General features: G+C 41.3%; 1 long non-coding RNA gene and 1 pseudogene across 1 annotated transcript; both read left to right on the forward strand.

Moving 5' to 3' along the window:
- The first annotated feature begins 234 nt into the window (after nucleotides 1-234).
- Nucleotides 235-2,724, forward strand: LOC115152498 (uncharacterized). The gene is made up of 2 exons (XR_003867511.1): nucleotides 235-350; nucleotides 2,263-2,724. It is a non-coding gene; the product is annotated as an uncharacterized LOC115152498 (long non-coding RNA).
- Nucleotides 2,725-16,631: 13,907 nt separating this feature from the next.
- LOC115151397 (zinc finger protein 420-like) overlaps nucleotides 16,632-27,866 on the forward strand; it is a 49,032-nt pseudogene continuing 37,797 nt past the window's right edge.

A 27,866-nucleotide genomic window follows, 5' to 3' on the forward strand; every position in this document is an offset into this window, starting at 1 on the left:
AGCTAGCTAGCTAACATCCCCGACCATGAGCTCACTGATGTATTCCTCGCCTGCTAAAGAAGAGGTCTGCTGGACGGAGAAAGAGGGTCTGTGGCTGAACATTGTCGTGAAAGATGAGAAGGAAGAGGAGGATGTTACAGTAAAACAAGAAGTAGAGGGTGAGGCTGTTACAGTGAAAGAAGAAGAGGAAGACGTTTCAGTGAAAAAAGAGGAAGACGCGTTCAGAGTGAAAGAGGAGGAGGATGTTACTGTAAAAGAAGAGGAGGATGTAGTTTTTGGAGTGAAGGAGGAGAAAGAGGGAGAGATAACGGTCATATTGACAGAGGAGTCAGGAGATCTGATTACCATCAGTAAGTACTGTCTTAAAAACGGGCTCTAACTGTCCAAAGGTTTTGAAGACTGTGTTGTTTTAAAGCAGCATGCTACTGAAATTCTATTCTTGAAAATGTTGTTCTGTACTATAGGAATGTATGTTATAATATAACGTTAAAGCTACATTTTAAAATGGGTGATTAAAGCGCTGAATGCTGATTGGCTGACAGCTTTGGTATATCAGGCCGTATACCATGGGTATGACAAAACATGTATTTTTACTGTTCTGATTACGTTGGTAACCAGTTTATAATTGCAATAAGCCACCTCGGGTTTGTGATATATGGCCAATATACCATGGCTAAGTTCTGTATCCGGGCACTCTGTGTTGAGTCGTGCGTAAAGAACAGTCTTTAACCATGCTATATTGGCCATATACCACACTTCCTTGGGTCTTATTGCTTAACCCTGACATGTGTATACCATCACAGTCCCCCCCACCACAAAATCACAACTTAATTGTCTCACAGAATGGCAAACAAGTTATAAATGAAACGTTTGACGTGTGTCTATTGTAGGCCTTGCGTAGAGTGTGTATACTCGCAAAACGCAGATTTCTAAATAATGTTGGAGAAATACATCAAATAAGAAGCATTATTGACATGAAATGGACACAAGCGTTTTGGGGAGACTGAACATATTAGCAAAAGGACAAGCGTTTTGGGGAGACTGAACATATTAGAAAAAGGACAAGCGTTTTGGGGAGACTGAACATATTAGCAAAAGGACAAGCGCTTTGGGGAGACTGAACATATTAGCAAACGTTTGTTAGTCGTCAAAAAACATGGGCAAAAAAGCCATTTCAAGGAAAGGCTAAACTAAAGAATTATCATTTAGAAAAGATGGTAATTATTACTTTAGAGATGAAGTGGGCCACCAACAAAATGTTAATAACATTGGATCAACTGCAGCCTATAACATTGACTGAAATAGTAATATATATTATTATAGAGCTCTGCTCAGCCTATAAACATGACATTATCTATTATTATAGAGCTCTGCTCAGCCTATAAACATGACATTATCTATTATTATAGAGCTCTGTTCAGCCTATAAACATGACATGATCTATTATTATAGAGCTCTGCTCAGCCTATAAACATGACATTATCTATTATTATAGAGCTCTACTCAGCCTATAAACATGACATTATCTATTATTATAGATCTCTGCTCAGCCTATAAACATGATCTATTATTATAGAGCTCTGCTCAGCCTATAAACATGACATTATCTATTATTATAGAGCTCTGCTCAGCCTATAAACATGACATTATCTATTATTATAGAGCTCTGCTCAGCCTATAAACATTATCTATTATTATAGAGCTCTGCTCAGCCTATAAACATGACATTATCTATTATTATAGAGCTCTGCTCAGCCTATAAACATGACATGATCTATTATTATAGAGCTCTGCTCAGCCTGTAAACATGACATTATCTATTATTATAGAGCTCTGCTCAGCCTGTAAACATGACATTATCTATTATTATAGAGCTCTGATCAGCCTATAAACATGACATTATCTATTATTATAGAGCTCTGCTCAGCCTATAAACATGACATTATCTATTATTATAGAGTTCTGCTCAGCCTATAAACATGACATTATCTATTATTATAGAGCTCTGCTCAGCCTGTAAACATGACTTTATCTATCATTATGACATCATGACATTCCCTGAGAGATGAGATATGGAGCTCTACATCATTTGTTTTTAAATCTCACCGTCACCAAGTTTATTTTTAATGATGTAATGTTGTGAAAACTGACCTCAGGGTATTGAGGGATCTAGTCTAGATTAAACCTCATAGGAAAACAATTTTATTGAATGGAGGTTTCATTCAGGACTCTCTGTTTAACTAAATAATCTGTCTTTTGCAGGAGAGAGACCAGACTCTGACAGCGGGAAGAGTTCCTCAGAGGAAACAGACCCAGAGACGCCTAACCAACACCACTGCTCCCACTGTGGAAAGAGTTTTAGGTGGTTTGGGAGCCTGAAAATGCATGAGAGAACACATACAGGAGAAAAGCCCTACCACTGTTCCAACTGTGGGAAGAACTTTACTCAGTTAGGAGCCCTGGTTGGGCATGAGAGAACACACACGGGAGAGAAGCCTTATCACTGTTCCCACTGTGGAAAGAGTTTTAGGTGGTTATGGGTCCTGAAAAAGCATGAGAGAATACATACTGGAGAGAAGCCTTATCACTGTTCTCACTGTGGAAAGACTTTTAGGTGGTTAGTGAGCCTGAAAACGCATGAGAGAATACACACAGGAGAAAAGCCTTTCCAATGTTCCCAGTGTGAAAAGAGTTTTAGGTGGTCAGGGAGTCTGCAAAAGCATGAGAGAAAACACACAGGAGAAAAGCCTTTCCAACATACTAATACACAGGAGGAGAAGACATACCACTGCTCTCATTGTGAAAAGATATTTTCCCAGTCAGAGGACCTGAAATCACACGAGAGAATAGAGAGGCTGTGTTCTGACTTGTGTTTCTGACTGAGAATTTGTCCACGGACAGGATTCACAGGGCCAAGGTGTCCGCTATGGACACCTGGAAAAAAATCAGCAGTGGACGTTTCTGAACGTTTATCCAACAGACCTGTACATCCATGAATGGATCTCTATAATGTGTAACTATTTCTGATGTATGTGTTGTGATGTATTGTTTAATAGATGTACTATGTTAGGTATATTTATCTGTGGTTTAATTTCAACAGATTTTACCGATGCTATTAGATTGCTGTGTGGGGGGAGTTTTATATATACAGTGCCTTCAGAAAGTATTCACACCCCTTGACTTGTCCCACATTTCGTTGTGTTACAGCCTAAATGTAAAAATGATTTTTTTAAATGTTTATTTCACCTTTATAATAATAAGGATGTGGACCCAGTTACACAGGGCGGGGTTCAGACCCAGGGCCTCAAGCTTAATGAAGAGCTTGGAGGGTACTATGGTGTTGAATGCTGAGCTATAGTCAATGAACAGCATTCTTACATAGGTATTCTTCTTGTCCAGATGGGATAGGGCAGTGTGATTGCATCGTCTGTGGATCTATTGAGGCGGTAAGCAAATTGAAGTGGGTCTAGGGTATCAGGGAAGGTAGAGGTGATATGGTCCTTGACTAGTCTCTCAAAGCACTTCATGATGATGGAAGTGAGTGCTACGGGGCGATAGTCATTTAGTTCAGTTACCTTTCTGGGCTCCCGAGTGGCGCAACGGTTTACAGCACTGCATCTCAGTGCAAGATTCATCACTACAGTCCCTGGTTCGAATCCAAGCTGAATCACATCCGGCCATGATTGGGAGTCCCATAGGGCAGTGCACAATTGGCTCTGTGTTGTCCGGGTTTGACCAGGGTAGGCTGTCATTGTAAATAAAGAATTTGTTCTTAACTGACTTGCCTAGTTAAATAAAGGTTAAATAATAAATATATATATTGGGTACAGGAACAATGGTGGACATCTTGAAGCATGTGGGGACAGTAGACTGGGATAGGGAGAGATTGAATATGTCCGTAATATGTCCCATAGCAAAGGGTCTGAATACTTATGTAAATAAGGTATTTCTGTTTTTTATTTGTAATACATTTCCGGTAATTTCTAAAAATCTGCTTTCGCTTTGTCATTATGGGGTATCGTGTGTAGATTGATGGGCAACATTTTCTATTTAATACATTTTAGAATAACGCTGAAACGTGACAAAATGTGGAAAAAGGCATGGGGTCTGAATACTTTCCGAATGCCCTGTAAACTAAAGTTAAAAAAAAGTTAATTAAATCCATGTAAAATAATCTTTGTCTGAAAATAAAATCTGATCCTCAACTGCGTTTCCCTCCAGTCAGCAGACGGCGATGTGCGTCTTTCAGGCGATGCTGCAGCGTGACGTCCCCTTGTTTTCTCCGTTCCGTTTCCAAAAAGTGACTTAACATATATATTTGAGAAGGGTCTATCTGCTGACCGCAGACTGGGGGGCCAGGGCATGTAGTGATTTTAATGTAGTGATGTTTTACTACACACCGTGACCCCCAATAGAGCCATGTGAGAGTTGGGTTGGCTACACCAAACATTATGGATATACTGACAAGATGTCTCTCCGTCCTAACAAGGGGAGTCGTTGTCCACAAAGCTGCACTGTGGGTTGTCTATCTCCCGCCTATCCTGTCTTTGGATTGGTGGATACATTTTATTATTGTAATCTATTATTTATATTCTATGAGGGTTGTTGACGTCAACCTCCTGTATTCAATGGAGAGAGATGCTAAGCTACTAGCATGAATATTAGAACACACCGTTCTATACAGTCCACCTGGTAGAGGTTCATATCTGACAGAGATGAACACACCGTTCTATACAGTCCACCTGGTAGAGGTTCATATCTGACAGAGTGAAGGAGGAGGTTGATCATCAGGAGTCAGATGTGAAGGAGGAGGATGATCATCAGGAGTCAGATGTGAAGGAGGAGGTTGATCATCAGGAGTCAGATGTGAAAGTGGTGGGTCTAATAGAACAGGAGAGAAATGACATAGTGGTGGGTCCAATAGAACAGGAGAGAAATGACATAGTGGTGGGTCCTATAGAACAGGAGAGAAATGACATAGTGGTGGGTCTAATAGAACAGGAGAGACATGACATAGTGGTGGGTCTAATAGAACAGGAGAGAAATGACATAGTGGTGGGTCTAATAGAACAGGAGAGAAATGACATAGTGGTGGGTCTAATAGAACAGGAGAGAAATGACATAGTGGTGGGTCCTATAGAACAGGAGAGAAATGACATAGTGGTGGGTCTAATAGAACAGGAGAGAAATGACATAGTGGTGGGTCTAATAGAACAGGAGAGAAATGACATAGTGGTGGGTCTAATAGAACAGGAGAGAAATTACATAGTGGTGGGTCTAATAGAACAGGAGAGAAATGACATAGTGGTGGGTCTAATAGAACAGGAGAGAAATGACATAGTGGTGGGTCTAATAGAACAGGAGAGAAATGACATAGTGGTGGGTCTAATAGAACAGGAGAGAAATGACATAGTGGTGGGTCTAATAGAACAGGAGAGAAATGACATAGTGGTGGGTCCTATAGAACAGGAGAGAAATGACATAGTGGTGGGTCTAATAGAACAGGAGAGAAATGACATAGTGGTGGGTCTAATAGAACAGGAGAGACATGACATAGTGGTGGGTCTAATAGAACAGGAGAGAAATGACATAGTGGTGGGTCTAATAGAACAGGAGAGAAATGACATAGTGGTGGGTCCTATAGAACAGGAGAGAAATGACATAGTGGTGGGTCTAATAGAACAGGAGAGAAATGACATAGTGGTGGGTCTAATAGAACAGGAGAGAAATGACATAGTGGTGGGTCTAATAGAACAGGAGAGAAATGACATAGTGGTGGGTCTAATAGAACAGGAGAGAAATTACATAGTGGTGGGTCTAATAGAACAGGAGAGAAATGACATAGTGGTGGGTCCAATAGAACAGGAGAGAAATTACATAGTGGTGGGTCTAATAGAACAGGAGAGAAATGACATAGTGGTGGGTCCAATAGAACAGGAGAGAAATGACATAGTGGTGGGTCTAATAGAACAGGAGAGAAATGACATAGTGGTGGGTCCTATAGAACAGGAGAGAAATGACATAGTGGTGGGTCATATAGAACAGGAGAGAAATGACATAGTGGTGGGTCTAATAGAACAGGAGAGAAATGACATAGTGGTGGGTCTAATACGGAAGTAAATTAAAATACATTTGCCCAAATGAGGAATTCTTTCTTAAAAACAATTAGCTGTGTCGGGTTTCAAATCACAAGCTTGTAGGCTTATGTCTAATGGGCAGCGCGTGTGGCAATAGGCTTCGCTGATTATTGAGTTATGGCTGTCAGTGAAAAGCATCTCAAATATAGGAAGAGAATGTCTCTTGAGTATAATTAAAAATGTTTAGACAAGAATAAGGGGAGGGTTGTGTGGTGAAGATATAGGTGAGTCTCTCTTCAGAATGTCCTCCGCTGGCTTCCACCAATTCTTGCTCCTTCGTTGTTTCATTGTGTGAATTGATTGCCCTTAAATGTAGTTTATTATATCAATTCCACTTTACGAATGTCACCAGTAGTAAATGTACCGTTACTTCCTGTCATTTGTTTACATTCATTTCTGTTAATTACAGTCATTTACCGTTGTCATTCTCGGAGTGGAAACGTTGTCTGTTCAAAACCTGCTGCACTTGTGAGAAACCAGTTTTGGTTTATTTCAGAACCATCATTTACAAGATTTGTCAATTTTTTTCATTGTCTTTTTGTTTGGAGTGCTCCATGTGAGCAATGAGCATGTCTGGTTTCTTTGTCCTGATAATGTTGAGGGAGCGCGTGTCTGGTTTCTCTGTCCTGATCATGTTGAGGGAGCGCGTGTCTGGTTTCTCTGTCCTGATCATGTTGAGGGAGCACGTGTCTGGTTTCTCTGTCCTGATCATGTTGAGGGAGCGCGTGTCTGGTTTCTCTGTCCTGATCATGTTGAGGGAGCGTGTGTCTGGTTTCTCTGTCTTGATCATGTTGAGGGAGAGCGTGTCTGGTTTCTCTGTCCTGATCATGTTGAGGCTCATTCATACTGGGTTCCTTACAAACAACAGGATTTGGCACAACCTTCCCTCCAGCCAAATAATTTCCCAATATGAATGAGACCCCCTTCACTGGTAGGCAAGGCCTCACTCCAACGACAACGGAATGAAATCAGATTCCAGTTCCACATTATAAACGGAACTTCCATGCAACCATCTCCAGGCCTTGTACTAACACACTGGAACCAGTTGTCTTGTACTGACACACTGGAACCAGTTGTCTTGTACTGACACACTGGAACCAGTCATCTTGTACTGACACACTGGAACCAGTCGTCTTGTACTAACACACTGGAACCAGTTGTCTTGTACTGACACACTGGAACCAGTTGCCTTGTACTAACACACTGGAACCAGTTGTCTTGTACTAACACACTGGAACCAGTTGTCTTGTACTAACACACTGGAACCAGTTGTCTTGTACTAACACACTGGAACCAGTTGTCTTGTACTGACACACTGGAACCAGTTGTCTTGTACTGACACACTGGAACCAGTTGTCTTGTACTGACACACTGGAACCAGTTGTCTTGTACTGACACACTGGAACCAGTTGTCTTGTACTGACACACTGGAACCAGTTGTCTTGTACTAACACACTGGAACTAGTTGCTGAAGTGTCAAAGGCAAAACACCCTCCAACATGAAGGGCTTCCCCAGTATAGTACTGTAGAAACACCCTCTAACATGAAGGGCTTCCCCAGTATAGTACTGTAGAAACACCCTCCAACATGAAGGGCTTCCCCAGTATAGTACTGTAGAAACACCCTCCAACATGAAGGGCTTCCCCAGTATAGTACTGTAGAAACACCCTCCAACATGAAGGGCTTCCCCAGTATAGTACTGTTTTAAGGTTATACCAAGGATAATTTGGCGTTCTGATTTTGAGTTGTAAGATACCTTGAAATATCAACAAAAAATATTCAAAAGTTAATTCATGTAAAAAAATGATTAGGCCATACTGCTGTAACCCATAGTAACACATTGCGTAACATTCACAACATGGAACAACAGTAACCATAGTAACACATTGCGTAACATTCACAACATGGAACAACAGTAACCATAGTAACACATTGGATAACATTCACAACATGGAACAACAGTAACCATAGTAACATTGTTTCCCCCAGAACATCTAAAGGAAGTTTGTTCTGAAGTGTCTGTCCTGAATCTGAGAGATAAAATGTATCTGAGATATATACAAAATAGAACGTGCACGTCTTTAACTCCTTATTTATGTCACTAAAGTCTTTCCACATTTTGTTACGTTACAGCCTTATTCTACTATGGATTAAATATCAATCTACAGTCGTGGCCAAAAGTTTTGAGTGACACAAATATTAATTTCCACAAAGTTTGCTGCTTCAGTGTCTTTTAGATATTTTTGTCAGATGTTACTATGGAATACTGACGTACAATTACAAGCATTTCATAAGTGTCAAAGACTTGTATTGACAATTACATGAAGTTGATGCAAAGAGTCAATATTTCAATATTTCCAGTGTTGACCCTTCTTTTTCAAGACCTTTGCAATCCGCCCTGGCATGCTGTCAATTAACTTCTGGGCCACATCCTGACTGATGGCAGCCCATTCATGCATAATCAATGCTTGGAGTTTGTCAGAATTTGTGGGGTTTTGTTTGTCCACCCGCCTCTTGAGGATTGACCACAAGTTCTCAATGGGATTAAGGTCTGGGGAGTTTCCTGGCCATGGACCCAAAATATTGATGTTTTGTTCCCCGAGCCACTTGGTTATCACTTTTGCGTTATGGCAAGGTGCCCCATCATGCTGGAAAAGGCATTGTTCGTCACCAAACTGTTCCTGGATGGTTGGGGGAAGTTGCTCTCGGAGGATGTGTTGGTACCATTCTTCATTCATGGCTGTGTTCTTAGGCATAATTGTGAGTGAGCCCACTCCCTTGGCTGAGAAGCAACCCCACACATGAATGGTCTCCGGATGCTTTACTGTTGGCATGACACAGGACTGATGGTAGCGCTCACCTTGTCTTCTCCGGACAAGCTTTTTTCCAGATGCCCCAAACAATCGGAAAGGGGATTCATCAGAGAAAATGACTTAACCCCAGTCCTCAGCAGTCCAACCCCTGTACCTTTTGCAGAATATCAGTCTGTCCCTGATGTTTTTCCTGGAGAGAAGTGGCTTCTTTGCTGCCCTTCTTGACACCAGGCCATCCTCCAAAAGTCTTCACTTCACTGTGCGTGCAGATGCACTCACACCTGCCTGCTGCCATTCCTGAGCAAGCTCTGTACTGGTGGTGCCCCGATCCCGCAGCTGAATCAACTTTAGGAGACGGTCCTGGCGCTTGCTGGACTTTCTTGCGTGCCCTGAAGCCTTCTTCACAACAATTGAACCGCTCTCCTTGAAGTTCTTGATGATCTGATAAATGGTTGATTTAGGTGCAACCTTACTGGCAGCAATATCCTTGCCTGTGAAGCCCTTTTTTGTGTAAAGCAATGATGACAGCAGGTAACCATGGATGACAAAGGAAGAACAATGATTCCAAGCACCACCCTCCTTTTGAAGCTTCCAGTCTGTTATTCGAACTCAATCAGCATGACAGAGTGATCTCCAGCCTTGTCCTTGTCAACACTCACACCTGTGTTAACCTGTTTAGGATAGGGGGCAGTATTTTCACGGCCGGATAAAAAAATGTACCCGATTTAATCTTGTTATTACTCCTGCCCAGAAACTAGAATATGCATATAATTATTTGATTTGGATAGAAAACACCCTAAAGTTTCTAAAACTGTTTGAATGGTGTCTGTGAGTATAACAGAACTCAGAACTTTTTCGCTGCAGTCCCTGGGCGAAAAACAGTAGGGCTTTTGGAAAGTGGTCGTTCTGAGAACAATGACACGGGTGCGCGCGTGCATGTGAAGACTCCGTTTTCTATTTTCAGTGTTTGAACGAAAACAAGGTCTCCCGGTCGGAATATTATCGCTATTTTACGAGAAAAATCGCATAAAAATTGATTTTAAACAGCGTTTCACATGCTTCGAAGTACGGTAATGGAATATTTTGAATTTTTTTGTCACGATATGCGCCGGCGCGTCACCCTTCGGATAGTGTCTTGAACGCAAGAACAAAATGCAGCTATTTGGATATAACTATGGATTATTTGGAACCAAAACTACATTGGGTGTTGAAGTAGAAGTCCTGTGAGTGCATTCTGACGAAGAACAGCAAAGGTAATCCAATTTTTCTTATAGTAAATCTGAGTTTGGTGAGTGCCAAACTTGGTGGGTGTCAAAATAGCTAGCCATGATGGCTGGGCTATCTACTCAGAATATTGCAAAATGTGCTTTCACCGAAAAGCTATTTAAAATCGGACACCGCGATTGCATAAAGGAGTTCTGTATCTATAATTCTTAAAATAATTGTTATGTTTTTTTGTGAATGTTTATCGTGAGTAATTTAGTAAATTCACCGGAAGTTTTCGGTGGGTATGCTAGTTCTGAACGTCACATGCTAATGTAAAAAGCTGGTTTTTGATATAAATATGAACTTGATTGAACAAAACATGCATGTATTGTATAACATAATGTCCTAGGAGTGTCATCTGATGAAGATCATCAAAGGTTAGTGCTGCGTTTAGCTGTGGTTTTGGTTTTTGTGACATGATATGCTAACTTGAAAAATGGGTGTCTGATTATTTCTGGCTGGGTACTCTCCTGACATAATCTAATGTTTTGCTTTCGTTGTAAAGCCTTTTTGAAATCGGATGATGTGGTTAGATAAAGGAGAGTCTTGTCTTTAAAATGGTGTAAAATAGTCATAGGTTTGAAAAATGGACGTTTTGGGATTTCTGAGGTGTTTGTAATTCGCGCCACGCTCTATCATTGGATATTGGCGAGGCATTCCTCTAGCGGCACATCTAGATGTAAGAGGTTAACGAGAGAATCACTGACATGATGTCAGCTGGTCCTTTTGTGGCAGGGCTGAAATGCAGTGGAAATGTTTTTTTGGGATTCAGTTAATTTGCATGGCAAAGAGGGACTTTGCAATTAATTGCAATTCATCTGCTCACTCTTCATAACATTCTGGAGTATATGCAAATTACCATCATACAATCTGAGGCAGCAGACTTTGTGAAAATGTATATTTGTGTCATTCTCAAAACCTTTGGCCACGACTGTACACACAATACCTCATAATGAAAAAGCTCAAATAGGAAAATAGGAAATAGTAAATATAATAGAAATAGGAAATAAGTAGAAAACATGTCACATTTATTAATAAGAAAAAACAGATACCTTATGTACATAAGTATTCAGACCCTTTGCTATGAGACTTGAAATTGATCTCAGGTGCATACTGTTTCCATTGATCATTGTTGAGATGTTTATACAACTTGATTGGAGTCCACCTGTGGTAAATTCAATTGATTGGACATGATTTGGAAAGGCACACACCTGTCTGGCTACCACAGCATTCTGAAGCGATACGCCATCCCATCTGGTTTGCGCTTAGTGGGACTATCATTTGTTTTTCAGCAGGACAATGACCCAACACACCTCCAGGCTGTGTAAGGGCTATTTGACCAAAAAGGAGAGTGATGGAGTGCTGCATCAGATGACCCGGCCTCAACCCAATTTATATTTATTTTATTCTTTATTTTTACCTTTATTTAACTAGGCAAGTCAGTTACGAACAAATTCTTATTTTCAATGACGGCCTAGGAACAGTGGGTTAACTGCCTTGTTCAGGGGCAGAACAACAGATTTATACCTTGTCAGCTCGGGGATTTGAACTTGCAACCTTTCGGTTACTCTAACCACTAGGCTACGCTGCCGGCCCAATTGCGACGGTTTGGGATGAGTTGGACCGCAGAGTGAAGGTAAAGCAGCCAACAAGTGCTCAGCATATGTGGGAACTCCTTCAAGACTGTTGGAAAAGCATTCCAGGTGAAGCTGCTTGAGACACTGCCAAGAGTGTGCAAAGCTGGCAAAGGGTGGCTACTTTGAAGAATCTAAAATATATTTTGATTTGTTTGCCACTTTTTTGGTTACTACATGATTCCATATGTGTTATTTCATGGTTTTCATGTCTTCACTGTTATTCTACAATGTAGAAAATAGTAAAAATAAAGAAAACCCCTGGAATGAGTAGGTGTGTCCCAACTTTTGACTGGTACTGTATATCTCATGAATGTTTTTTCATTCAGTTAGAAAAAGTCAATTTTTTACCACTTCTTCCGTAGGCAAACATGTAAGGAAAGCTTTTTTTAAGTCAAAAGGGATGCTGTCAAAAATGTATTGAATTCAAATGGATTTACCCAGCCTACAAAGCACTACAGCCACTCTGTGATGACCAGTTCTGCTCTTTTTGAGGGATCTAGTCTAGATTAAACCTCATAGGAAGACAGTTTTATCATGTGGAGGTTTCATTCAGGTCTCTGTTTAACGAGATCCTCTGTTTGTCTTTTGGCAGGAGAGATACCAGACTCTCACTCTGACAGCGGGAAGAGTCCTTCAGGGGAACCAGACCCAGAGACGCCCAAAACAGCGAGACAACACCACTGCTCCCACTGTGAAAAGAGTTTTCGCTGGTTAGGGAACCTGAAACTGCATGAGAGGACACACACGGGAGAAAAGCCTTTCCAATGCTCCCAGTGTGGAAAGAGTTTTGCTGTGTTAGCTAACCTGAAGAGGCATGAGAGAATACACACTGGAGAAAAGCATTTTCTGCTCCCAGTGTAAAAATTGATTTTCTCGAATGGCGGACCTAAAAGCTCATGAGGGGATAGAGAGGAGAAAAGCCTTTCCAATGTTCCCAGTTTCGAAAGGGTTTTACCTGGTTAGGGAGCCTGAAGGAGCATAAGAGTACACACACGATAAAAGTCCAGTCAATGCTCTCTCTCTGTGTGGAAGGACATTTTCCCAGTCAGAGAACCTGAAATCACATGAGAGAATAAAAAGGCTGTATTCTGACTTATATTTTTGACTGAAAATGTGTGTTTTTGTTTTGTGCCACATTAAATCATATTGTTTATGATTATACCTGTCCATATAAGGTCCCACAGTTGGCAATGCATGTCAGAGCAAATTCCAAGCCATAAGGTTGAAGAAATTGTCCATAGAGCTCTGAGACAGGATAGTGTCGATGCACAGATCTGGGGAAAGGTACCAAAAAATATCTGCAGATTTGAAGGTCCCCAAAAACACAGTGGCCGCCATCATTCTTAAATGGAAGAAGTTTGGAACCACCAAGACTCTTCCTAGAGCTGGCCGCACGGCCAAACTGAGCAATCGGGGGAGAAGGACCTTGGTCAGGGAGGTGACCAAGAACCCGATGTTCACTCTGACAAAGTTCCAGAGTTCCTCTGTGGAGATGGGAGAACCTTCCAGAAGGACAATCATCTCTGCAGCACTCCAACAATCAGGCCTTTATGGTAGAGTGGCCAGACGGAGGCCACTCCTCAGTAAAAGGCACATGACAGCCTGCTTGGAGTTTACCAAAAGGCACTTAAAGACTCTCAGACCATGAGAAACAAGATTCTCTGGTCTGATGAAACCCAGATTGAACTCTTTGGCCTGAATGCCAAGCGGCTCGCCTGGCGTAAAGCGTGGTGGTGGCAGCATCATGCTGTGGGGATGTTTTTCAGCGGCAGGGACTGGGAGACTAGACAGGATCAAGGGAAAGATGAACAGAGTGCAGAGAGATCCTTGATGAAAACCTGCTACAGAGAGCTCAGGACCTCAGACTGGGGTGAAGGTTCACCTACAAAAAGGACAATGACCTTAAGCCCACAGCCAACAATACCAGAGTTGCTTCGGGACAAGTCTCTGAATAACCTTGAGTGGCCCAGCCAGAGCCCGGACTTGAACCCGATCGGAGACCTGAAAATAGCTGTGCAGCGTCGCTCCCCATCCAACCTGACAAAGCTTGAGAGGATCTGCAGAGAAGAATGGGAGAAACTCCCCAAATACAGGTGTGCCAAGCTTGTAGCATCATACTCCAGAAGACTGGAAGCTGTAATCGCTGCCAAAGGTGTTTCAACAAAGTACGTAGTAAACGGTCTGAATACTTCAGTTTATTTTAATAAATTAGCCAAAAAAATCTAAAACCGTTTTTTGGTTTGTCATTATGGGGTATTGTGATGTCATTATGGGGTATGCATTGATTGAGTATTTAAATTTTTTATCCATTTTAGAATAAGGCTGTAACGTAACAATGTGGAAAAAGTGAAGGGGTTTGAATACTTTCCAAATGCACTGTGTTGTTACACCATGTAGCAGCAGTATAGACCTAGTCTGTTCAATATATACATCTACATGATGTATTGTTACACCATGTAGGAGCAGTATAGACCTAGTCTGTTCATTATATACATCTACATGATGTATTGTTACACCATGTAGGAGCAGTATATACCTAGTCTGTTCATTATATACATCTACATGATGTATTGTTACACCATGTAGGAGCAGTATAGACCTAGTCTGTTCATTATATACATCTACATGATGTATTGTTACACCATGTAGGAGCAGTATAGACCTATTCTGTTCATTATATACATCTACATGATGTATTGTTACACCATGTAGGAGCAGTATGGACCTAGTCTGTTAATTATATACATCTACATGATATAGAACATTTGTGGGCAGAACTGAAAAAGTGTGTATGAGCAAGGAGGCATACAAACCTAACTCAGTTCCACAAGCTATGTCAGGAGGAATGGGCCAAAATTCACCCAACTTATTTTGGGAAGCTTGTGGAAGGCTGCACGAAACGTTTGACCCAAGTTAAACAATTTAAAGGCAATGCTACCAAATACTAATTGTGTGTTTGTAAACTTCTGACTCAACTGGGAATGTGATGAAAGAAATTAAAGCTGAAATAAATCATTCTCTCTGCTATTATTCTGACATTTCACATTCTTAAAATAAAGTGGTGATCCTAACTGACCTAAGACAGGGAATTTTTTTGAGGATTAAATGTCAAGAATTGTGAAACACTTTAGCCAAATACATTTAAACTCAGTTTATGTAAATTTACGACTTTAACTTTTAAATGACTATTGTAGCTGGAAACGGCTGATTTTTTATGGAATATCTACATTGGCGTACAGAGGCCCATTATCAGCAACCATCACTCCTGTGTTCCAATGGCACGTTGTGTTAGCTAATCCAAGTTTATCATTTTAAAAGGCTAATTAATCATTAGAAAACCCTTTTGCAATTATGTTTAAAACTGTTGTGCTGATTAAAGAAGCAATAAAATTGGCCTTCTTTTTTCCTTAATTATTAAAAAACAAGTTCTGTGTTATTGTGGGTCCTACAGTAGGTCTATGTTGTTAGGTGAAGTTATGGGTCCTACAGTAGGTCTATGTTATTGTTAGGTGAAGTTATGGGTTCTACAGTAGGTCTATGTTGTTAGGTGAAGTTATGGGTCCTACAGTAGGTCTATGTTGTTAGGTGAAGTTATGGGTCCTACAGTAGGTCTATGTTATTGTTAGGTGAAGTTATGGGTCCTACAGTAGGTCTATGTTGTTGTTAGGTGAAGTTATGGGTTCTACAGTTGGTCTATGTTGTTAGGTGAAGTTATGGGTCCTACAGTAGGTCTATGTTATTGTTAGGTGAAGTTATGGGTCCTACAGTAGGTCTATGTTGTTGTTAGGTGACGTTATGGGTCCTACAGTAGGTCTATGTTGTTGTTAGGTGACGTTATGGGTCCTACAGTAGGTCTATGTTGTTAGGTGAAGTTATGGGTCCTACAGTAGGTCTATGTTGTTGTTAGGTGAAGTTATGGGTCCTACAGTAGGTCTATGTTGTTATTAGGTGAAGTTATGGGTCCTACAGTAGGTCTATGTTGTTGTTAGGTGAAGTTATGGGTCCTACAGTAGGTCTATGTTGTTATTAGGTGAAGTTATGGGCACACTCTTAAAGGCAGTGCTCCTAATCTCAGTTTGTTACCTGTATTAAAGACACCTTTCCACAGAAGCAATCAATCAATCAGATTCCAAACTCTCCACCATGGCCAAGACCAAAGAGCTCTCCAAGGATGTAAGGGACAAGATTGTAGACCTACACAAGGCTGGAATGGGCTACAAGACCATCGCAAAGCAGCTTGGAGAGAAGGTGACAACAGTTGATGCTATTATTCACAAATGGAAGAAACACAAAAGAACTGTCAATCTTCCTCGGCCTGGGGCTCCATGCAAGATCTCACCTCGTGGAGTTGCAATGATCATGAGAACGGTGAGGAATCAGCCCAGAACTACACGGGAGGATCTTGTCAATGATCTCAAGGCAGCTGGGACCATAGTCACCAAGAAAACAATTGGTAACACACTACGCCGTGAAGGACTGAAATCCTGCAGTGCCCGCAAGGTCCCCCTGCTCAAGATAGCACATATACATGCCCGTCTGAAGTTTTCCAATGAACATCTGAATGATTCAGAGGACAACTGGTGAAAGTGTTGTGGTCAGATGAGACCAAAATGTAGCTCTTTGGCATCAACTCAACTCGCCATGTTTGGAGGAGGAGGAATGCTGCCTATGACCCCAAGAACACTATCCCCACTGTCAAACATGGAGGTGGAAACATTATGCTTTGGGGGTGTTTTTCTGCTAAGGGGACAGGATAACTTCACTGCATCAAAGGGATGATGGACCATGGACCATGTACATGGACCATGTACCATCAAATCTTGGGTGAGAACCTCCTTCCCTCAGCCAGGGCATTGAAAATGGGTCGTGGATGGGTGGCAATGACCCAAAACACATGGCCAAGGCAACAAAGAAGTGGCTCAAGAAGAAGCACATTAAGGTCCTGGAGTGGCCTAGCCAGTCTCCAGACCTTAATCCCATTGAAAATCTGTGGAGGGAGCTGAAGGTTCGAGTTGCCAAACGTCAGCCTCGAAACCTTAATGACTTGGAGAAGATCTGCAAAGAGGAGTGGGACAAAATCCCTCCTGAGATGTCTGCAAACCTGGTGGCCAACTACAAGAAACGTCTGACCTCTGTGATTGCCAACAAGGGTTTTGCCACCAAGTACTAAGTAATGTTTTGCAGAGGGGTCAAATACTTATTTCCCTCATTAAAATGCAAATCATTTTATAAAATTTTTGACATGTGTTTTTCTGGATTTTTTTGTTCTTATTCTGTCTCTCACTGTTCAAATAAACCTACCATTAAAATTATAGACTGATCATTTCTTTGTCAGTGGGCAAACGTACAAAATCAGCAGGGGATCAAATACTTTTTTCCCTCACTGTATATTGGAGACCAAAAGTCGTCTGGCACAGTGCTTAGGATTTCAACAACTTTATTAACTTATTTCTACCCCACAATCATCGATCGATGTTACTACTAATGTGAAAACAAGACAAAATAGAACTTTCTCACTTGACTGTCTTAAGACAATTGTCAAATAATTTTAACATTCATTACAGACGTCAATTGTTGTACAACATGGCTACGCTGTTGGTATCACCTTTTGCAGTGGATGTCCGCTGTTGTGGGCCTTTAACCATCTGTCTGACTCTGTGCACACAGGAAAGAGACGTGACTATCTTGGATCCTCTGGGGAGCTTCAACAACATCATGATACTGACAAGGCAGAGAAGAGACTCTCCAGCTCAGAACTCCTCAAGAAACACCAGCAGAGACCCACAGGGAAAAAATCTCATTGCTGCTCTGACTGTGGGAAGAGATTCACCTCCTCAGCAGGCATTACAATTCATCAGAGAATCCACACAGGAGAGAAACCTTATAGCTGTGATCAATGTGGGAAGAGATATCTTACATGTAGCAGTCTGACTAAACACCAGAGAACACACACAGGAGAGAAACTTTTAAGCTGCTGTGACTGTGGAAAGAGTTTTGTTTCTTCAGGATGTTTAGAATCACACCAGAGAACACACACAGGAGAGAAACCTTATAGCTGTGATCAATGTGGGAAGAGGTATGTTACATCTAGCAGTCTGACTAAACACCAGAGAACACACACAGGAGAGAAACCATATATAACTGTAAACAATGTGGGAAGACTTTTAGTCAGTCATTCAGCCTGATATCACACCAGAGAACGCACACAGGAGAGAAGCCTTATAGCTGTGATCAATGTGGGAAGAGTTTTGTTACTTCTAGCAGTCTGACTATACACCAGAGAACACACACAGGAGAGAAATCTTATAGCTGTGATCAATGTGACAAGAGATACTCTAGTAAAAGATCTCTGATCAAACATCAGAAAAAACATACATGAAGGAGTTGTTTCATGATATCAATGAATTAATGTCACAATGTAGAATGTTTTAACATTGTAGTAGGAGTATGATGTCACAATGTAGAACCCTAAACGTTTGTCCCCTGTTCTATTGATTTCAACATGATATGGATATTATCCTCAGTGGGGGAAATCCAGGCTCTGAAATGGAAGAGTTACTATTTATAAGGTTTAACAAAAAGTGACTAACAAAAATAGAGTCGTCTTACACTTACCACGTTGGTGACCCGCTTGAATCAAAATGCATCACTTCAAAATGTAACTAGCTGTTTTCTACAAATTGTCCTCTAACCAGTGATGTACACATTATTCCCAGATTCTGTGTGGTTTTTGAGCTGTTAGTTTTAACAGGAAGTGCAACCTAATGTCCCCCCTAATTGATATCAGTGATTTATTGCTACTTGTCAAAACAGCGTTTTTTGCTGTTTGTGCAGTTAATAAGGAGCTTGTTTTAAAAAAGACAAGTAATATGATTATTGTGGCAGATGTTTGTGTAGATAGTACATTTTATGTTTAGGTTTTCAATATATCACAAACTGTTTCTACATATTGGTTATTGATTTAGACACGTTAAAACTGTGTTTTGACATTGGGGCTATCCCACCTAGCAAAATGTCATTGAAAAGCCGTTGAAAATAAGACATGCAATCAAATATTTCATGTAACATTTAGTATTGAAAATTATTCATGCAACCAACTGACAATTTTTTGGTACAATTATATTGACATTGTTGCCCTGCTTTTAGAATGTCTGGGTACATTCTCAGATGTGCCAACCCAAATGTACTAGAGCATGACATTGGGGACTGGGCCCCGATCCAACAACATGCCTATCTAGTGAACCCTGAAAAGAGAGAGAAGCTCCGCAGTGAGGTGGAAAGTTACTACGGATATTGCAGGAGTTTCCTCTTCAAATCAGACATGTCCGTGGTGAGGACAACTTGGTTGCTGATTGTCTCAAGGGTGGGCAGTCAAAAAGTTTTGTGTTTAGCATTTAGCCAGTGCATTGCCATGGATCACAATTTATTTTGACTACACGTTTTTCCGTATTGGAGATGATTTTTGTTTGGGCTCGTTCCAAGGGGAGGAGAGTTCTAGAAGCTAGTGAGTTTTAGGAAGACGAGAGTTCTAGAAGCTAGTGAGTTTTAGGAAGACGAGAGTTCTAGAAGCTAGTGAGTTTTAGGAAGATGAGAGTTCTAGAAGCTAGTGGATTCTATAGAAAGAAAAAGGAGAAAATATACGATTGTATATTATTATTTAGAAATACGTGTTTTTTTTCTTCTATTATTTAGATTGTTTTTAATTGTTGACAGCCAGTAGACACCATGTTTATATTGTAGAAGGTGAAGCATTGTAATTGATTATAATGTGAAATGGAAGTTGTTTTCTGTTGGTGGTGAGCAAACTAGTCCAACAAAAATATAGGATATATATGTTCTCTTGAAGGGTTTGGTTTTTCCATTTATATTTTGAGGTTGGACTTTAGCACGTCTAGCTCGTTAGCACATTTAGCTTGTTAGCACGTCTAGCTCGTTAGCACGTCTAGCTCGTTAGTACGTCTAGCTCGTTAGCACGTAGGACGCACTGATTGGTGTCACCTCGTTAGTCAGTATGTGTTACACCTGTGCTGGCTTGTCCATCTCGTTAGTGGGAAGGTGTTTCACCTGAGCTGGTCCAGGTTCTATTTAAGAGTGTCTGGCCCATTGCTCCAGTTGTCTTGATACATGTGGAGAGTCAACACCTTTAGTTGCTCCACCTTTTTGGTTTGCTTCCTGTCTTTAAGTTTGGTGTGTTTTTCTTTTGTTTGTCTCTTCTTGGGCAGATTTAGTGGGTCTCATGGTGGGTGTCTTTTAGGTCCCAGTTGTTGTTACTAGTCAACTTTTAGTGGACACCCCCATAGTGTCTATCAGAACCCCTCCTAAAACCCCACCTGTTTAGTTGTGGTTGTTGTCAGTGACTCTTTGTTAGTTCCCTCTTCTTTTTAAGTGACATTTCTGGTTTTCTTGCTGGGGAACATAACAACAAACAATGGAGTTAAACAAACTTATATTTTGGGTTGGATGTTGCATCCAATTCTTAGTATTTTAATCAACGGATTTTCCTTAGAATGTTTATTAGTCTTTCAGTTAATCTATAAATAAATATAAATAAAGCTTGATTTGATTTGAACATATTGCAAAACAAATGAACCCAATGCCTGACCAATCAACAGACTCTTTCAAAACCAATTAACGTATGTGCAAAAGCAACACATCTTGGTCCATCTTAGTATGAAAAACAGTATAAATTCAGTATATCTTACACTTTCAAAATGTATGGTATGTACGTTTCATCTCACTCTTTTAAAAAAATCAACTATACATCAATAGATTCAACTATTAAAAACAAACAAAATTATCAAACAGCTCTGCTTATGTCATGTTCTGTGGCCTTTGCTGTTCCATTTCTTGACTGTCCCTGCAACAAAGAAATAAACACATTTAGTCATATTATGTAAAACACTTAAAGTAATGGATATGGAGCATCTATGGCCTCAGTCACACCTGGCACCTAAATGTGACTTCTGTCATCCGATCCCTCCAAGCTGCATTAGGTTCAGATCTACCAGGATGGGCCTTTGACATATTCTGGACGCAGTCAGGCCACCAAATATGCATCAGCAATGTAAAGAGATGGGGTGAATGAGGGGAAAAGTAAATTTGACACAAATGATCTTCATAATATCAAAGAACAAATGTGTTTCTGAGGGGAAATTAACTTTCATACAGCCAAAAGGGGTGATAAATTACACCTATATCAGTGGACAATTAGTACTAATGTAAATAAACATAGATGGAACATATTCCCTTTTGCTGACGTGATGAACCACTAAGGGGACATAAATATTTACCATCTAAACCATGTGTGACCTCTCACCTCTCTGGCTGTAGAAGTGTTCTTCCTAACCAGTCCCTCAACAGCTCTCTGACTGAGCTCCATCCTCACTGGGTCTTCAGAGGAGAGGAAGGCTGAGGAGGGATGGAAGGATGAATGGATCAGTCAGTCAATAAAGTGTAGAGCTGCTGTCTATGCTGTCTGACAAAATCACTATTTTAGTTGTTCATTAAAGTCAATTAGGCTTTATGACTGCTGAATACCAACTATCAATCACTTAGATCATGTATTTTCAGGTAGAGATACATCCTTGGGACGTCCCTAGCCCGTTGAAGTTGACGTTTAAAATGGTTAAGGTAGGGGTTAAGGTTAGGGTTTAGGGTAGGGATGTCCCAAGGATCCCAGATAGCATTGACCATTGTGCATTATTCTGTCTCTTTTACATAGCAGGTGTAAAAGAAACACAGACAAGACAAGTAGGCATGCAGTGCATTATGGTCATTGTAGTTTAAAAAAATAGCATCTAATTATGCCAATCTGTATGTGGGGTTGTTAGAGAAGAATGTGATTGTCAGCCCTAACCATCCATTCTAGCACCTCATCAGGCCCTGTAAAAGTCTTCATTGATGACGTGTTCCTTCTATTCCAGGGGACAGCAGAGGAACTTCATCGATTCCACTCCTTCATCAATACAAGCAGTGAACATCTGAAATTCACCCTCACCTTTGATGCGCATGAAACAAGTTACCCGATGGTTGGATGATACTGTTCTCGTCTTAAATACTGTACTTAAAAACTGGAAATCAACAGGGGACAGCAGAGTGGAACAGGTTTGTTAATTTTTCCCAGAGCCTTATATTAATGTAACTTGTAATGATGGTACTAATGGCGTTAATGATCTTTGTCATTTCCTGTGCTGTGTCACACAGGCTACTGTGTTCCGTTCATGGATGTATTATGGTTACGTTACTGTAGCCTGTTTCGCTGTACAGTGTATGTGCACTTTCCCCAGCTTATGTGGCATGAGTCATGACCGAGTCCTGGCAAATCCATAGTCTAGATTTACTATTAGTTGAAACATTGCCTTCAATGCCATATTATGATCACTATGTTGCACTCATTGCAATGACATAATTCCTCCACGAAGATATAAGACGTGCAAACTGTTTAGTCTACCGGCCGTTGTGTCACTATTATTAGCTAGGCTACTTAGCTAGACATGCTGGGTGTAGTGTGTGTGTATCAGTGTGTGTTTTAGCTAGCCATGCTGGGTGTCGTGTGTGTGTATCAGTGTGTGTTTTAGCTAGCCATGCTGGGTGTCGTGTGTGTGTATCAGTGTGTGTGTTTTTGACTGACCTGATCCCTTACTTGCGAATATGTCGCTTATTTTGCAGCATTTAGCTGCGTCTGTGGCAAGGGCCTTTCTCTTGTTTTATTCTCTACCTCTCTGCTCCATCTTTCATTTTCTGACCGTCCATTTCGCCGTGCGACTTGTCTAAAATGTTATCGGTAGAGAAGCAGGTAGACGGTTGCTATGTGCGTCGTGGAGAGACCTGATGTCATTTTTGCGCAGGGACACTGCAGCGAGAGAGTGAGAGTTGCGCCTGATACGTGGATTCTCCGTCAACTCATTCCTGCTTGCTATATTATCGCTAGTCAAGTTGACTATTCACGGCAGGCCAAAACGACCCTCAGGCCACCGGGAAATGTCTTGGTGCTCCCTACGGCCAGTCCGCCACTGCCGCTCGGCCATCGCTCATCCATATGCTTCTATGTACATATTCTCATTCACCCCTTTAGATTTGTGTGTATTAGGTAGTTGTTGGGGAATTGTTAGATTACTTGTTAGATATTACTGCACTGTCAGAACTAGAAGCACAAGCATTTCGCTACACTCGCATTAACATCTGCTAACCATGTGTACGTGACCAATAAAATTAGATTTTTCAGTTAGCTACCAACTTGAAAGAGGGAACTTTAGCTAGTGTAAAACCCACATGGAAAACAGATTCGGCAAATAACATATAAAGAGAGGCTTATTTGACACCAAACCAACAACAATAGTTACTAAAACATAAATTGCTAATGTATGATGTAAAAGGTGGATTTTATGATGTAATGTCAACTTTATACATTTCTATCCCCAGGACCAAAAACTCATGCTTCCAACATTGAACTTATCTGCACATTTTAAATAGAAGTTTTACTCAACTGCGTTACCCACTCCAGTCAGCAGATGGCGGTCTGGGAATTTAAGGTAATGCTGTTGGTGTGACGTATAATGTAGTGGACGGAACGCTTCTTTCAACAGCAGCAGCAGTTATTCAGCCTCCTCGGTAGCTCGCTAGACAAAATAGCCGAACCAATTAAGCTCTTTAGACGCTTTAGTGTATATTTAACCCACTTCAGTCGTCGAGTTACTTATCCGTTTTAATTTCATATTTACGGTGTTGTTGTTATTAGTCAGCTAGCGGGCTGGTTAAGTTAGCATTAGCCTAGCTAGCTAACATCCCCGACCATGAGCTCACTAAGCTACTCTCCTGCTAAAGAAGAGGTCTGCTGGACGGAGAAAGATGGTCTGTGGCTGAACGTTGTCGTGAAGGAGGAAGAAGAGGATGTTACAATACAAAAACAAGTAGATGGTGAGGCTGTTACCGTGAAAGAAGAAGAGAAAGACGTTACTGTGAAAGAAGAGGAAGACGCGTTCAGAGTGAAAGAGGAGGAGGAAGAGAAAGAGGAGGAGGAGGAGATGACTGTCACATTGGAAGAAGACGAGGATGAAGAGGATGAAACTGGATATCTGGGCTCAGTTTCCCAAAGGCATGTTAAGGCGTCCAATGGTTCTAACGATGAACGGGCCCTGATTAACACTAGTAAGTACTGCCTTAAATACAGAGGCACAAACTCTGCAGTTGTTGAACTGATGTTTGGTGTTAAAGGGGAAATATGCAATAGCTACATCCATATTTAGACTTTTAAATTATTTATAGCCATTGATTCTTGAAGAATATAACACATGCCTCACGAGCTTAGTTCAACTGTTGTTCCCCATCAGAACCATAAATAAGCTTTTTTTTACTCCAATGTTTAGAAACAATGTAAATCAACACTGTATAGCCTCAACATGGTTAAAACTATAATGTTGATATCATGGATGGCCAGTCCTTGCATCCATGTCTATGATTTTTGAATGTAGTTACATTTCTCCAACCCCATAATCATCTTATTACCAAAACAGTGGTGGAATTACAGCTTTGTTATTGTTTGAACTGCAGATTGCTGGGTTGTGTGGGTTTTTTAAACAGCAACAAAATGGCTGCCCAGAGGCTTGGTTTGGTAAACAGCTGAGGGATGGGGGAAGGAGGAGTGTAACCACTCTCAAATTCATAGAGAATGCTATTGTAGCAACCGTAACCCAACACCTAGCGACCTCTTCAAGAAGTACAGTGATCTGGGAGCTGCTATGATAGCTGGTGCTTAAAGCTAGTGAGGGAGATAAGTGTTTCCAGTTTCAGAGATTTTTGTAGTTCGATCCAGTCATTGGCAGCAGAGAACTGGAAGGAGAGACGACCAAAGGAGGAGTTGGCTTTAGGGGTGACCAGAGAGATATACCTGCTGGAGCGCGTGCTACAGGTGGGTGCTGCTATGGTGACCAGTGAGCGGAGATAAGGGGGGACTTTACCTAGCAGGGTCTTGTAGATGACCTGGAGCCAATGTGTTTGGCGACGATTATGAAGCGAAGGCCAGCCAACGAGAGTGTACAGGTCGCAGTGGTGGGTAGGATGTGGGGCTTTGGTGACAAAACGGATGTCACTGTGATAGTTATAATGACAGTTTAACCAGGTTTCTAGGCTATATAGTATATTCTAGAATTCATCCATGAGGTCAAAATTATTGTTTTAAACAGATTGAGGCTATATAGTATATTAAAAAAATATTATATATTTTAATATATATATATATATATAGTATATTGCATTCATGAATTGGTTTGAAACCTTTGTTTTAAACCCTTCTCAAAGTTGATGCCTCGACGGATTTTGTAAAAAATGGTTTGTCATAAAACACTATTTTTTTATTTATTTAAATGTCCCTTTATTTAACTAGGCAAGTCAGTTTATTTACAATGACTGCCTACCCCGGACGATGCTGGGTCAATTGTTCGCCGCCCTATGGGACTCCCAATCACGGCCGGTTGTGATACAGCCTGGATTTGAACCAGGGTGTCTTTAGTGACGCCTCAAGCACTGAGATGTAGTGTCTTAGACCGCTGCGCCACTCGGGAGCCCCAAAATCATGTTCTAGTGCTGTCCCCAACTAAAATACATCTTGGTCAACCAAGAGTCATCTGTTCTTTCTACCAATCGCCCCATGTGTTTTTATAAAAATCTATATGTACTGATCTTGTCTGATGCTTTAAGCACGCTGTTTGATTAAATAATTTAGACACTCAAATGACTAGAGGGAGCCAGTCGTCAACATAACCTGACCGGAGGGAGCCAGTCGTCAACATAACCTGACCGGAGGGAGCCAGTCGTCAACATAACCTGACCGGAGGGAGCCAACCAGTTCTGAAAGCCTTTAGCCGTACCCTCATCCTACTCCTCTGGTGATGTAGATGTTATCCCAGTCCCTGTGTGTCCCCAGGCGCTCTCATTTGTTGACTTCTGTAACCATAAAAGCCTTAGTTTCATGCATGTTAACATCAGCGGTTGACATGCTTCGAAGTACGGTAATGGAATATTTTGAATTTTTTTGTCACGAAATGCGTCGGGCGCGTCACCCTTCTTTACCCATCGGATAGTGTCTTGAACACATGAACAAAACGCCGCTATTTGGATATAACTATGGATTATTTTGAACCAAACCAACATTTGTTATTGAAGTAGAAGTCCTGGGAGTGCATTCTGACGAAGACAGCAAAGGTAATCAAACTTTTCTAATAGTAAATCGGAGTTTGGTGAGTACCACACTTGGTGGGTGTCAAAATAGCCCGGCCATCACAGGCTAGCTATCTACTCAGAATATTGCAAAATGTGCTTTCACTGAAAAGCTATTTTAAAATCGGACATAGCGAGTGCATAAAGGAGTTCTGTATCTATAATTCTTAAAATAATTGTTATGTTTTTTGTGAACGTTTATCGTGAGTAATTTAGTAAATTCACCGGAAGTGTTCGGTGGGAATGCTAGTGACATGCTTGTCACATGCTAATGTAAAAAGCTGGTTTTTGATATAAATATGAACTTGATTGAACAAAACATGCATGTATTGTATAACATAATGTCCTAGGATTGTCATCTGATGATCATCAAAGGTTCGTGCTGCATTTAGCTGTGGTTTGGGTTTATGTGACATTACATGCTAGCTTGAAAAATGGGTGTCTGATTATTTCTGGCTGGGTACTCTGCTGACATAATCTAATGTTTAGCTTTCGTTGTAAAGCCTTTTTGAAATCGGACAGTGTGGTTAGATTAACGAGAGTCTTGTCTTTAAAATGGTGTAAAATAGTCATATGTTTGAGAAATTGAAGTAATAGCATTTCTAAGGTATTTGAATATCGCGCCACGGGATTACACTGGCTGTTGCGTCGGTGGGACGATTTCGTCCCACATACCCTAGCCCAGAGAGGTTTTTTAAGGGTAGGTAACAACACATCCGCCACGCTGATCCTCAACACAGGGGCCCCTCTGGGGTGCGTGCTCAGTCTCCTCCTGTAGTCCCTGTTCACTCATGACTGCACAGCCAGGCACGACTCCAACACCATCATTAAGTTTGCCGATGCCACAACAGTGGTAGGCCTGATCACCAACAACGAGGAGACAGCCTATAGGGAGGAGGTCAGAGACCTGGCCGTGTGGTGCAAGGAAAACAACCTCTCCCTCAACGTGATCAAGACAAAGGAGATGATTGTGGACTACAGGAAAAGGAAGACAGAGCACGCCCCCATTCTCATCGACGGGGCTGTAGTGGAGCAGGTTGAGAGCTTCAAGTTCCTTGGTGTACACATCACTAACAAACTATCATGGTCCAAGCACACCAAGATAATCGTGAAGAGGGCACGACAAAACCTATTCCTCCTCAGGAGACTGAAAAGATTTAGCATGGGTCCTCAGATCCACAAAAGGTTCTACAGCTGCACCATCGAGAGCATCCTGACTGGATGCATCCCTGCCTGGTATGGCAACTGCTCTGCCTCCGACCGCAAGGCACTACAGAGGGTAGTGCGTACAGCCCAGTACATCACTGGGGCCAAGCTCCCTGCCATCCAAGACCTCTTTACCAGGCGGTGTCAGAGGAAGGCCCCCCCCCCACTCTCTGTTATCATCTATGCATAGTCACTTTAATAACTCTACCTACATGTACAAATTCACCGTCTCACCTCATACTGTATTGGAGCAGCAGCAGCTGACTGCCCGGTTCAACATCAGTTCACCGTCTCACCTCGTACTGTATTGGAGCAGCAGCAGCTGACTTGATCGTTGATGCTAATCATCATGTTTGAATCTGAGAGTAAATAGAGCCGACTACACTCTAAAAATGAAGGGTTCAACTGGAGTTGTTCTCAGATCCCCTAAGAACCGTAGGGTTCTTGGTCAATGAAAAACAGCCCCAAAAGGTTCTTCAAAGAACTTCTTAGAAGGTGGGTTCATCGAGGAACCTCCGTTGTTGCTGGACTTCTTCCGGGAACTTCGCAATTACAACTGAAAACGATGGTGATAAGTTTGGATGCGACAACAG

The sequence above is a fragment of the Salmo trutta genome, chromosome 17 (assembly GCF_901001165.1).
Source record: "Salmo trutta chromosome 17, fSalTru1.1, whole genome shotgun sequence".
In the NCBI taxonomy this organism is placed as follows: Eukaryota; Metazoa; Chordata; class Actinopteri; order Salmoniformes; family Salmonidae; genus Salmo; species Salmo trutta.